The 15122-nt window shown below is 39.5% G+C and overlaps 1 long non-coding RNA gene across 1 annotated transcript in view; it reads left to right on the top strand.

The window, feature by feature from the left end:
- The window catches only part of LOC117405279 (uncharacterized), a 96026-nt gene that overhangs the window by 62881 nt on the left and 18023 nt on the right, over positions 1–15122 (top strand). Inside the window, exons 2-3 of the long non-coding RNA XR_004544844.3 lie at positions 12381–12445; positions 13891–13915. This is a non-coding gene — a long non-coding RNA (uncharacterized LOC117405279). The remainder of the gene's footprint in view (positions 1–12380; positions 12446–13890; positions 13916–15122) is intronic.

Here is a 15122-nt window from a genome sequence, read left to right as displayed (position 1 = left end):
GGACCAAAGGACAAATACTTTTTGCTCTGTGCATTAACTGATTTGACTGTGAATCTTTATAGTTCATCAGACACTTCCTGGAATTCTCACACTGTCTATGAGGATATTTACTGAAAGACTGCAAATAAATGTACCTGTACTGTATACTGGAAGGTTTTCCGAGCTGTGTTACCAATGCATTACATGATTGCAAAAGCATTTTAATTCTATCGCTAATAAATATACAGTACAGTTAACTTTATACTTGAATTGACTAAGTGGGGCCCTGCTTATTCCCAATGCTTGGTAACTTAGTTTTGCCTGTTTAAATGGGCCATTACCATTACAGCACATCAACTAACATCTTTGCTGTAATCGTGGCTCAGTTTAAATGTCTTCCTTCACTCATGGATTACTTTAGTGCTGCACACTGAGAACCATCATCTATACAGTATTAATCTGAACAGTGGCAGATAAAATGCCCAAAATGAATCAACCACAAACAGCTTCAGATCCTCTTTCAGTAGTTTATAACAATGAATTTGCCATCCTTAACATAAAGCAGTAATACTGTTTAATCATATACAGTATATACAAGACTATAGATACAGGATAACACGCCTGTGCTTCCTACATATATTCAGGAATCTGCTGATCAAATAAACTGTACATTTGAATCAATGTTATTGATTGTTATTTCTATCCATTTACATAAAGCCTGGTCTTTCTGGAAGAGAGAAATAAAGAACTTCCAAAAATCTGCACACTGTCAGGATGCAGCATTACCCAGCAGAGGCACTTGGCAGCTCAAGGTCTCTGTTTTTTAGCATCAAAGCTAAGAATCTTTCACGCTTTAGGAAAAGAAAACAGATGCAGATCAGCCGTAGGTACCACACTGTTTCGCATTTCTTAGTACCTCTTCCCCACTTCATTCCACCCAATATAACCAACTCAACCTCCTACCCAGCTCCTGTTATCATCACAGGACTCTGGGCTCTTCTGAGTATGAACATTAATGTGGGAATCCAAGGGTCTATGTTTTTAACAGGTGGCTAAAGGGTTATAAACTTCAGATGCCCCCCCCCCCCCCCGTCTTGTCAGCTGGACAATGAGTCTCTTTTTTATCCCATCATGGATTTGTGAGATTAAAGGTGAAGTAATGAATCAGTGGTAGTGACAGCCCAGCACGATGGCCTGGCAGCAGGGGTCCCCCATTGTTTGCTCCCACTTTGACCTCTTGTGCCACTGTATTTCTGTGGGAACTGATGGGGGAGAATGTGGGGGTAGAGCAATAGGCTTAGAAGTAGCACATTCTGCTACTGACCAGGGAAGAGTTTAGCATTCCCCAGCTGGAGGCCTCTGACATCACTCCAATCATACCCCCACAAACATCTATTAATCCATGCCATTCTCTGCCTGCCACATTTTTTAAAGGAAATTCCATCCAAGAATAAAAAAAATAATAATAAAAAAAACAGAAAGGAATCTTCCAAAACTTTAAATTAAGGTTATTCTACTTTGGCACAGCTATACATTTCTTATTCATGGAAGTGAGATATATTTTTAAGGGCAGTTTTCTTTGATCCAACATGAAATACCATCACACTAAGTGAAAGTGATATTGGAAAGTGGTTTTATCCCCTGAGGGAGCATATGCAGTAAGTGAAGACTCAAAGCATGTTTTCAGAGACAAGGCGATAAACTGTGCTGTCGTAGGATTTGTTGAACCTATTGTATTGGCTAGATGTGTATCCCTTCTGTGTAAGATACTGTACAAACATTTACTTATTCCTGTCGGGTGCCAGTTTATAATTCACCCACCATTGACCTCATTACTCTCCACCAGCTCTTGAACAGATTCTGTAGTTGAAAATCTAATATGATGCCCCTCACATTTGGAAGACAAATATAAAGAGAGACTTTCTACATTGATACATTACAGTGATGTGGTACATTTTAAAATTGGTAAATACCAATATGCTGTTGACTGCTTAATCCCACCATTTTCTTGTATTGTATTCCTCCAGTTAATCATTCCTCTAAGAATAATTAGGAGAAAAAAAAATCTAGAGGGAAATATTTAGCAGCAAGTGCAAGGGAAATGGTAATCCTAAATGATTACTGTATTTAGTAGCTTTCTAGGACATGCAGGCACATTTTCTTGGCAAATTTAAATCAACAAACTCCAAAAAGTCTTGCATAAAACAGTCTCTACATGGCATCAATTAAAAATCAAATGAATGTACAAAGTTTATGATATTTTATCTTTATTACAATATTCTATTAAATTAACTATTCACACATGTTTTGAAATGTTTGCATTAAATGTTTTTGGACTGGTTCGTTTTTCAAAAGTGTTAAAACAAATAAACAACAGTGGAAAAAAGTTGGGCAAAATAGTGTTAATAGGCTGCCCCTCACATGACTGTGTAATATGCAATGCATAAAGCATTCCTGATAATGTTTGCCACTAATTATGATCACCAAATTGAAATATTGAAATTATGATCACCAAATTGAATCAACAGGGCCAATAGCACAAGGAATATGATCTCACTGGTTTATATCAGCCACATTTATCAGCCATGCCACCCATTTCCACTCTGGGAAATAAAAGCATAAGATTTGCCAGTATAGACAGTAATTAGGTTGCTGTACATTATTGAAATTATCTGACATAAAAAATAGCACAGTCTATCACAGCCTTGTACGTGTACAGTATATTAGACTGTACTGTTTGTTTGTATTTTAATTGACAACACTATTGTAATCAATGCAATAATGAATACTATATTTTTTAAGGCAATGTTTGCTCTTTACCTCCCTGCTGCAAGTTCGTTTTAGCCACTATAGGCAAGACAGCAGGTCAATCCCATGTCCTATCCTAATATATCATACACCTTACTGTACTGCGTATTTTGTGCTTTTCTAAATAGAAAAAAATGAAGACATTTAAGGTTTTTTAGATGATAGAGAGCAATCAGTCTAAACAGCCAAGATGGCTTTAGTTTAGAATCATTTTGAACCTTTTAACCTTAAAAATGTAAAACCTGCCTTTTAGTGTGACAGCTGGTAAGGACCGAAAGAGAGGATTTGATAGGCATGCTCACAGCAGGGTGTTTCTGCATAAGGCAAAAGGTTCCTGCATAATGTCATCTGCAGAAGAATGTGTAGAGGAAATCATTGATCTGGAGTTCCAGTGTCACAGCCTGCATTTAACTCTCTGCAATGCATGTAGTGCACACCTTTCTCCCTCGATCCATGCACTGTTATATTGGTTATATTAATCCAAACACCTCATAAGAAATTGACACACACTCTCCATACATAGCACATACTTTAGTGTAAATCAATTGTCAAACACGTGTCTTATTGATGCAAATGGCATTCTTGTCAAGTATTCAGTAATAAATAAACGCTGCACCTTCCCATTTCGGGTCAGTTTCAGTCAGAAAGTTATTCAAGACTGCACTGCACATTACTGATGTATCACAATAAACAGGGAAGTGAAGCCTATATTGGACTTTCTGGAATAGGGACTCCACTCCACTTTCTCTAAAGGATGAGCCAGTAATCATTGAATAATAGTCAAGTTATCTCTCCAGAACAAACTTGCAGTATCTGGAGTAATCAGAGCTGTTCTGGCACCCCTTGGTGCCTTTGCACCCTATTAATAATGTTATTTATCGTCCCTTACCTGCTAATAGGGCAGAACTGTTAAAATGCTACTTTCGGGAAACTGAAAACATTTTTTAAACATACATAAAAAACTACTGGCAATTTAATTTGTACACATTTTACAGGGCATTCAGATTTTAGCAATGTAGGGAGATCCTTTCTTTCTGGCCAGCCATATGGATGGTATATTTAAAAACATCAGCTGCGTTTTCTATTGCATAATGCATGTTGTCATTTGTGTGCGGCCTTTCTCAAAAAAACAGAAGTTTAAATCTTATGGAAAATATAAGCTACCACTTGCTTCACCATCACTACTGTAAATTCTTATCTCTAACATAGCTCCTGTTTCTGGGATTTCTTTCTGTAGAAGTCAATTGTTGAAATGGCTGGTCTTCTATATCTGCTAGAACACATTCCTCACTGCTTGTCCCTTCACTTTCACTGATATCCCAGACATGATTATTTACAACCTGACTCAATAAACAGCTTTAAATGTTCACTGTCTGGAAAAAAAAGTACAAACTATTAGAAAAATGTATTTGAAGAAAACAACTAAAACTAAAATACAGTCCTATATATTGTTTTTAAAGCATTGCCCTTATAAATTAAATCAAAAGTGACTGTATAATTCACAAGCTTATAAACAATCCTAAATTTGATAACAGATCTTTCTTAAAAATGCTCCAAAGTAAAAACATACATTAGGAGTCAGCTTGATGCACCGTGTCCTCTTGAAGGCTGCCTTGCTGGTCGAAGGATTCCGTAAACAGGAAGTATCACTTTCACCTTTTTTGCTTTGCAAGTGTTACTGTTTTAAACACATGTTAATGCAAAGAAGGCGAAAGTGCCCACGTCACCCTTTTTGCACGGTGAGCTAAGTGTCTTCAGCCTTTTAGCCTCTTCATATCTCCCTGATTATCACAGATTCAGGTTTTCCCTTTTAGCATGTTTTGTATTTCCATTTGGGCATTCCACTTAATCTGAAATTAGCCAAAAATGCAGTTTCACTCTATTTGCAGGTAAGGGACTGTCACAAAGACGGCCGGAGTGGGTGGCGTCAGACCGGAAGCAGGAAGGAATACAGAGAGACTTGGGGTTTTGGTAAAGCTGAGCGCGTGATCGCGCTCAGCATTTAATAAACAGAACAGAAAATAAAAGGTTTGAAACACAAAAACACTGGACACGGCACTATACGCCAAAATAAAGAGACAAACAAAACGTACTACACTTAACAAACGGTGCACGGAGAGACAAACAAACACGGTGAGTACAAACACTTCTAGATATTATTTTTACTTTACTACTTTACGTTCTCCTTCTCTCACCCGTTCTCCACTCTCGAACACCCAACCCTTAGTGCAAGAAACGTGCATCTATATATACTGTTGTGCTGGGATTCAATTACTAATTAAATTACTCACTTGAATCCCAGCACGTGAATTCATTACGTGAAACCCCGTGTTCACATATTATATTTTAAATGCACGTGCGTGATGTGCAATCCCGTGCCTAAATACAAATATACAATTTAAACACATGTGAAATACAGACCCGTTTATATCCCGTGTACCAATCTATACACCAACATTAACATACGCACGCATATATACAACATAGAACACACAAATGCACACAGGGGCGGGGCACTTTGCCACATATACCCCCCCTTGTGCGCAGCACACATGGCCTCAACGGCCACCTCCCCCCTTAAAAATCCAGCAGTCCAGGACAAAGTCTCGGGCTGGGAAGGGAGGCTTCAGTAGGCCCATGGCTGGCAATGCTGCCAGCTCCCCTGCCGGTAGTGGCACGGCTGACAGCATGCTGGTCCCGTCCTGCAGCGAAAAAGCTGCGGGGGCGGGTGGTCCCCCGACCTCCCCCTTCTTCGTAGCCGGCAGCTCCCTCCTGTGGGGCTCCGGCCACAAGACCTCCTGCAGCGAAACTGCTGCTGGGGAAAGTGGTCTCCAGACCTCCTCCCCCTTCGTGGCCGGCAGCTCCCCTTTCTGGGGCTCCGGCCACCGTACTCCCTGCGGAGGTACGGGCAGCAGAGGCAGCTCCTGCTCCTCTGCTCCGGGCGGTGGCGGAGGCAGAGGCAGCTCCTGCGCCTCTGCTCCGGGCGGTGGTGGAGGCAGAGGCAGCTCCTGCTCCTCTGCTCCGGGCGGTGGTGGAGGCAGAGGCAGCTCCAGCTCCTCTGCTCCTGGCGGTGGTGGAGGCAGAGGCAGCTCCAGCTCCTCTGCTCCTGGCGGTGGTGGAGGCAGAGGCAGCTCCAGCTCCTCTGCTCCTGGCGGTGGTGGAGGCAGAGGCAGCTCCAGCTCCTCTGCTCCTGGCGGTGGTGGAGGCAGAGGCAGCTCCAGCTCCTCTGCTCCTGGTGGTGGTGGAGGCAGAGGCAGCTCCAGCTCCTCTGCTCCTGGCGGTGCTCCTGGCGGTGCTGGCTCCCTCTGCTGTGGCGGCTGGGCATGTGCGCGCCGTGCTGCCTTCAGCAGCATGAATAGAGGCTGCTGGGGGACACCAGCATCCTGCCCTTCTCCCCCCCAAAAATTTTCAGGGGGTTGAGCCTGTAACCCCTCCCCTTCCGGCTCTTGGGGCTGAACCAGCAGGCATTTTCCCTCTGCTGGTGGCTTGGGTCCCAGGGCTGTGGAAGCCCCGACTTGCCTCCCTTTGGGCTGTGGACGCACCGACTCCTCCCTTTTGGGCTGTGGACGCACCGACTCCTCCCTTTTGGGCTGTGGACGCACCGACTCCTCCCTTTTGGGCTGTGGACGCACCGACTCCTCCCTTTTGGGCTGTGGACGCACCGACTCCCCCCTCTTGGGCTGTGGACGTTCGGGCTCCCCCCACTCAGGCGTAGGACGTTCGGGCTCCTCCCACTCAGGCGTAGGACGTTCGGGCTCCTCCCACTCAGGCGTAGGACGTTCGGGCTCCTCCCACTCAGGCGTAGGACGTTCGGGCTCCTCCCACTCAGGCGTAGGATGTTCGGGCTCCTCCCACTCAGGCGTAGGATGTTCGGGCTCCTTCCACTCAGGCGTAGGACGTTCAGGCTCCTCCCGCTTGGGCTGTGAAGGCAAAACCAGCAGGCATTCACCCTCTGCTGGTGGAGATGGGGACAGCAGGTACTCACCCTCTGCTGGTGGAGATGGGGACAGCAGGTACTCACCCTCTGCTGGTGGAGATGGGGACAGCAGGTACTCAGCCTCTGCTGGTGGAGATGGGGACAGCAGGTACTCAGCCTCTGCTGGTGGAGATGGGGACAGCAGGTACTCAGCCTCTGCTGGTGGAGATGGGGACAGCAGGTACTCACCCTCTGCTGGTGGTCCTGCTACCTGGGCTGCTGTTCCATTTATGGTTGCCTCCAGGTAGCTGAGGACAAACTCCACACCTTCCTCCAAGGTGTTTGGGGTGTGTTCCTCCTGATAGGCCTCCCATCTCTCACTGTCCATCATCCACAGGGCCCGAACGACTATGGGCAGAGACTGGGCCTCCAGCCCAGCATTCTCCAGGAACCAGCCCCGCAGTTTGATGGCGTCTTCTGCCATTGACTTTTTTCTTCTTTTTTTTCCCCCCCAAAAACAATATTTGTAATCCTTTATATATATATATATTTTTTTTTATTTTTTATTTTTTATTTTTTTTAATCCAGACCCCTCCTGGTCTGACGCTTGGAGGCGCGGCTATCCCTCTTATGACACCACGTGTCACAAAGACGGCCGGAGTGGGTGGCGTCAGACCGGAAGCAGGAAGGAATACAGAGAGACTTGGGGTTTTGGTAAAGCTGAGCGCGTAATCGCGCTCAGCATTTAATAAACAGAACAGAAAATAAAAGGTTTGAAACACAAAAACACTGGACACGGCACTATACGCCAAAATAAAGAGACAAACAAAACGTACTACACTTAACAAACGGTGCACGGAGAGACAAACAAACACGGGGAGTACAAACACTTCTAGATATTATTTTTACTTTACTACTTTACGTTCTCCTTCTCTCTCACCCGTTCTCCACTCTCGAACACCCAACCCTTAGTGCAAGAAACATGCATCTATATATACTGTTGTGCTGGGATTCAATTACTAATTAATTACTCACTTGAATCCCAGCACGTGAATTCATTACGTGAAACCCCGTGTTCACATATTATATTTTAAATGCACGTGCGTGATGTGCAATCCCGTGCCTAAATACAAATATACAATTTAAACACACGTGAAACACAGACCCGTTTATATCCCGTGTACCAATCTATACACCAACATTAACATACGCACGCATATATACAACATAGAACACACAAATGCACACAGGGGCGGGGCACTTTGCCACAGGGACATTATATATACACTTTTGTCCTGTGGGTGAAAAACAGGTATGGGTAATGGGTGGGAACAGAGAATAACAAACTGATGGTGGGCTTGTACCCTCAAACTTTATTCACCTGAGACAGCCCTTTTGCTGGGTTGTGAATCCACTTCAAGTACTGCGGCAGACATCTGTACCAAGATACAACTATACAGAACAGTACCTAATGTTCCATTTTTTCTAGATATCAATTTTCTTCTTAAGGAAATATTTCAGTTTCCCTTTGTTTGGTATCCATGTTTAGTCTTGCACACAAGACAGCTAGTTTAACACCGGGCTTATTTTAACTTTTTTTAATGAAGAAACATTTGAATGTAGAGAAAATAAAAACTTGCAAAAAACTAAAGCAAACCAGAACAGACTTCCGGTACGTATGTTTCTACACAAAACTAGGAATAGAATACTGTAGATGTTAAAATAATGCTTTTTTTGCATTGATCAATTATTGACGACATTTTAAACTAGATTACTGGCACTCGTGTTCCTAATGAAAGCATTTTTTTTTTTTTTTATAAACCTTAGTCTTTACAAATGTATTTTGTTATAATATTTGGTTGCAGGCTTGTCAGTTATACCCTACTTACATAACTTCTCTCACCCAGCCCCTCAACATAATGAAAATAATAACAGCAATAAAAATAACATTTACTGTGATGTTTGCTTTTACAGTATCTCCATTCAAAAGCTGGTTTTGACAGATTAAGCTCAAATAAAAGTGGTGTTTAGTTTATCTTTCACAGCTGAGCAGATATTTGCTCAGAATATGATTTCTTAATGCGATGATTATTGATGTTTCTACTCGAAACCAATTGTCATTTTGCCTAAATCAAAAATGGATTTAGCTTATTGCTGCATCAATGGTATTAATTAAACACTGTACTGGAATTTGGAATGTGACATTTGGACTGTGTTTTTACCCACAAATCAAGCTTTGCATGAACATCGGTAAGTAAAATTATTTGTATTTTCTTTTCTTTATATTTAATTATTTAAAAAAATAACTGAAATGCAGCATTTTTTCGGTTAGGTTTCACTTCTGTCCAGTTTTACAGCTGAGAGAAAAAAAGTATATTAAAGTCTTGCCAAAGATGACCAAAAGCAGCTTCATGAATTTCTTTTAAATTAAAAACTGCCTTTTTTGTAAATATATTCCATTATATATTCCATTTATCCCTAAGATGGAAGTTTTCCTTTTCCACATGCAGCAAACATTCTATCTCTATTTACAATATTAGCTTGACTTGATATTAAACTTTTTTACAATTCAGAACATACCACGTAGAATTAGTGTGTAAGCCCCAGTGCATTATTGAATTATGTTTTTCCATATTTAGTTCTTTTCCTGTCAGGGTGAAAGAAAAGGCTTTTAGACAAATTCTTAGTGCAACTTCAAACTCAGCAGAGTGTTTTACTTCTCTGACACAAAATGAGTGGCTGCACTGAAAAGGAACAAATGCACTTCAAAGCTAAGTAAAGCCCATTACCTACTGCCCTCATAACTGCACAATAACTGGTGTGTTTCTTTTAAACAGGTTTAATAGCAGTTCTGCTCAGAGAATTACTTTCACTGGATAATAAATAAATAAATAAATAAATAAATAAATAAAAACATTACATTACATTACATATCCAAAAAATACAATTTATTATCAGAAAGAGTGTGCTATAAGAACATTCACAGTGATGAAATTATAGTTGGTCATCTTGTTAGCCGTCTCACTGGCTCAACACACTGATGCACAAGTGTTTACCCACTCTGTGCTGTTGCGGTGTTAGTGCACATAGGTAGAGGGATGTAAAAGCAGGCCATTATTGCACTCCTTTGCCATGAAGCACACGGCATTCCTGCTGTTGTTAAGGAGGGGCATGGCAGCCTGCAGCTATTTCTGCTCTGCGTCTTCCAGACAGATTGATTGTAGTTCAGTGTAAGGGACTGTGGACTATACAAGATATGCATATATATATATATATATATATATATATATATATATATATATATATATATATATACTGTAGACTTCTACTGCACACAGTCATAAAAAAATATCTGTACTGTTTAATGTTTTGCTGGGGTAAACATATGTTACCCAGTAATAGCACCCTATTCACAGAGTTTGATCTCTTGAGTATATATATATATATATATATATATATATTATTATTATTATTTATTTCTTAGCAGACGCCCTTATCCAGGGCGACTTACAATTGTTACAACATATCACATTATACATTATTTCACATTTTACAGATATATATACTTTTAAACCTGATGTAAAACTATATACAATTAAAAAAAAAAAAAAAAAAAAAGTGAAGTTTTCATTAATTTCCTTTGTATGTGCAATGTCTATTTGATAATATTCATAGTGTTTGGGAGGGTTTGGGATTCTAACATGTATTGTAATTCACTGTCTTTTTAATCTTTGCTAATCACGAGCACTATCAGTCTTCTGTGGCTGTGTTTAAAGTTCCAGATTGTGCTTTGAAATGGTATTTATAAGGGGACACTTAAACCTTTGTAAGAACTGCCTCAGTGGTTTGACTTGCCATGGTCATTTTAAGATGACTCCTTTTCGTCTCATCCCTATAGGCTTTAGTGATGCCCTTGCTAATGGCCTGATTAACAAGGCTGATAAACACATTACAAAGGGTTTTTTTTCTTTTTTTTTCTTTTTTTTTATCAAGCAACAGTGAAACTGTATACAAAATATAATTAGTAAATGCCTGTGTGAGTTAACAAAGGCAAGATTACAAGTCAAATGGCAGGAGCCAGGCTGTTAATAATACAACCTGGTCCTGGCCAGGTTATTAATTTATAAGATTGATAGGGAGCTTAGAATTGAATGTGGATTTTTTTTTCTGCTGTCTATATATGTATAAAACAGTACAGCTAAATAAAATGACACATGTGGGCAGAGTATTGCTTTTTGAACACTGCATGTTATTAGCAGATGTATAATGTATCCTCTCTCAGGGTTTTACAATTCCCTGTTTCTATATTGCTGCCTCTCTGGTGTTTAGCCAAGCCCTGTCAATTAAAGGTAAGCCTATCCGATAAGAACAGAAGAAGGGACAGGGATAATGTTCAGGTAAGAAGGGATCAGTGAATCGGTGTGGCACCACACTGCCAACACAATTTACAGCTTAGACTTCAACATTCTCATGTGCACTGCTTCCCATTTACCAGATAATCTAGTTCGCAAAGAACTGTGTCATATAACAGAACCAAAGTACCTCCGAAGCCCAGTAGCATGCTGATTACAAGCCAGTGTTGCTTAGTGGGTGTTAACAGCCTGGATTGTAAAACTAACCGCACAATAAAAGAGGAGAAACAAAGTTTGCCCTTCTTGCTTTTATTCGTAACAGTCCTGCCATTGACAGCTAGGGTTAAAAATAATGTACGATTGTATGCCATCTCCATTAGGGTCTGGCTTTGGCAATGTTTGACACTGTTGTTTGCATTACTATGCAAAATAGAGTAACCTTTTTGGTTCAAATGTAAGCATTTTGTGTTCAGCTTTTAAATTAAAATATGGCTGCACTCCTTGAAACTGGGTGTATTCAAAGAGATCCACATAACATTAGCAGGTGCAAAACAGAATCTGCTATATCAGCAGTCCAACCAGGAGTCAAGTTGCTATGAGCTTAAACCTTAAATGGAGTATTGCATTTTTAATGGGATAATAATAATAATAATAATAATAATAATAATAATAATAATAATAATAATAATAATCTTTGTGCATCACTGCAGTTTTCATCAGGAATATTCTGCGAATGAGACTTTCTGCTAGTTATTCAAGAAAACTTAACAACTGAAACAATTCTTACAGCGTGCATTTCACTTTTTTAGTCTATCTTTTTCAAACACAGCATACAGTATATATATAAATATTTGTATGCCTTTTTACCCTTATAAAAGTTGATTGTGGTAAACATTGGTAACAGCATAGCAACATGTAGTAAAAGCATAGTTAACAGCATGGTAAAGCACAAGCAAGCATGGGAAATCCTTGGGCAAAGCACAGTAAAGCATTATAAGCAGTGGGAAACGCATGATTAAATGCAACATTAAACATCAAAGATACATTTATGCCCTGTTATAAGGTTACAGTTTTATGTTGCACAATTTGTATCAGTATTTATTTGAAAGCAACCTGTGCCTCTTTCTAAGATGCAACTCATTATACTGTTGAAAGGGTTGGCTTCAAACAACAGAAGCACAGGGAGCAGTAGATGTACATAGATAGGTATAGTGATATAGTTTTGCCACACTATAATCAAGAATGTAAAAATATTGAATTCCGCAGCATCGTTCACTTAATCCCCTCTGTCTACCTCAGGCCAGTAAGTGTTTGTTTTCTTACAGCTCGTCAGAGAGAAGGAGGCCGCTTTCATCTTGGATCAGGTGACAGGGAAGTCGTTTGCTGCCAGGTATGTTACTGAGTCAGAAAGGTCCTCCGGGGCCTCTACTATCCAGACTGAAAACAAATGATATTATCAGAAAAAGATCACAGCTAACTAAACTCGGAGAGAAGTCTGCCTTTATTAACCTTCTTTTGAAAGAAGCTGAAAGAAATGTCATGGGACAATGAGGGAAGCATTGCTTCCCCTTAAAACATTTTCCGCTGTGACAAAGAGCAACACCATTTAGCAAAGGACACTGACTCAGACCTCATCAGTTGCGTGCACCCTTTCCAGAAAGGTAACAGAGCAAACATCTTAAAACTGAAACATTTCTTGAAAGGAAACACTTCATGAGAAACCTTCATCGGCCCTTCAGCTGGTTGTAAATAATAATACAAATATATGCTTTTCCCCCTTTTGTCTTTTAATGACATAAATGTATTGCACAATACCATAGCATCAATTGTCATTTTCCAATACTGCCAAAAGCAGGATTCACCTGTTCCATAAAACCAAGTGGTAGCGATTTCCCTTAGTATTCAATCAGTGTACTGAGCAGTGAACAGTATGAGGCCTGAAAGGTCAAAATTGAACCTGGTTACAGATCCCTTTGTGGGTGTCTTACCACGGTAATAATTCACAACAGGTTATATATGATCGCCAACTGTTAAAATGGCTGTACTGAAACCATATGACATGCCTCTTCAACCGTCTTTTCTGTTTTGACTATCACTAAAAGTACAAAAGGTTTTGCACAAAATGTTTACTTTCATTAATTTTATAGACCTAAAGAAAGAAATGCACACATGAAATAAAGTGAGAGATCAGCACTTGCAAATACAGGTACAAATATCCAGTTGAATTCTTCACAAAATGACAAAAAATAAATAGTTGTATATATGTAATCCTCATTAGCAATGTTTTTATTTAATTTCACTTCTAATGGAATCTGTACATATCACAGAGTGCAACTAGAGGTCAATTGCTGCCACTGGATATGTGAAAAAGTACTGGCTCATTAATTTGGCCCGAGGTTAAAACAATATGGCACTGAAATGGTTAATGTTCACTGTAAGTTTATTGAGGGAATCATACAGATTGGTTTCAAATATTAAGACAATAACTCGAAGTATGCTGTCTCTGCAAAGTTGAAACTTAAAAAGTGACATGACCTCAAGACAGCATCCATATTAGGTCAGAGGTCAATGCCATGGTCACCAGTGCATTTAGCACAAAGGGTTAATGTAACCCTGAAAATATGAAGTGAACCCTTCAAATGCTTTCTGAGGCTCTGGCAACTCTGAGAAGTCTACTTGAGTCTTATTGTTTCAATTTACGATTTACGGAGATACTGTGACAAAATCTGTGACACAGGTACTTGTGCCAAAACTGTGAAAACTGCCAAAAACATAAATGCTCTTAATCATATGTTTTGTTTGTTTTGTTTTTTGTTACTTCCTGAATCCACCAAGGATACCAGCGCCATAAGGATATAGGGTAAGGACACTAGCACCATAGTGCACTTTGTATTGTACAATTCTTATTGCTGTGTAGTTTCTGCACATGTATTTAACCTTTACTTTTAAAGATATTTAATAGCAGGTATTAATAGCATACTCTGTTCAAAAAGCACTTCAAATTCTGGGATCCTTTATGAAGCCAATTGTAGATTTTGTACAGCGCTGTAAAGAACTTATCAGCAGGGGAGTCTGTTATCAATAGGTGTCATATATATATATATATATATATATATATATATATATATATATATATATATATATATATATATATATATATATATACCACCAGTTTCATCGATTCAAAAGAAACAAAACACAGTACAAACGTAGCTGTAATGTGAGATATTACAAGCAGCAGTGTGGAGTAGTGGTTAGGGCTCTGGACTCTTGACCGGAGGGACATGGGTTCAATCCCAGGTGGGGGACACTGCTGCTGTACCCTTGAGCAAGGTTCTTTACCTACGTTGCTCCAGTAAAAACCCAACTGTATAAATGGGTAGTTGTATGGAAAAATAATGTGATATCTTGTAACAATTGTAAGTCGCCCTGGATAAGGGCGTCTGCAAAGAAGAAGTAATAATATTATTTTACATGTATGCTAATCGGTTTTATCTTTAGAAGCTTATTGAGAAATATACAAGAGAATAGGAGGCACTGACTGTTCCTGTTAAAGGACATGTATTTTAGTATTTACTAAATCATTTTAGTATTTACTACATCAAAATATCATATAGGGTCTAAAACCAAGCTGGACTGGTTCATAGGGTTGTTTTCAAGAACTTATCTCATTGGTCTCAATTGGTCATTGGTCATCCATTAGCTGGCTTATTTAGACTTCAATTTGGAAGTCAGATGATCACACTAATTCTCCATTGTATTAATACAAGTTTCTACTGCTATTAAAACCTGCACAATGATTATATGTTTTTTTCTGCATTGTTATATTGTTATATTGCGTGACCAAACAGTTGCTTACTTTTTCTAAATTACAGTATACTTAAGTAATTAAAAAATGACAGTAGCAAACTCTGATATACTGTAATAAAAACTCAGATACTTTTTATTACCTAATTATTGCAGTTTACTACAGAATACAAAAGTATAGTAAGGTACATTTTCTAAATACTGCAGTAAACTGTAATAACAATATTATTGTAATTACTGTAGAATACTATAATTACCTG

The sequence above is a fragment of the Acipenser ruthenus genome, chromosome 9 (assembly GCF_902713425.1).
Source record: "Acipenser ruthenus chromosome 9, fAciRut3.2 maternal haplotype, whole genome shotgun sequence".
Classification (NCBI taxonomy): Eukaryota; Metazoa; Chordata; class Actinopteri; order Acipenseriformes; family Acipenseridae; genus Acipenser; species Acipenser ruthenus.
This window is presented reverse-complemented; position numbering and strand designations above follow the sequence as displayed.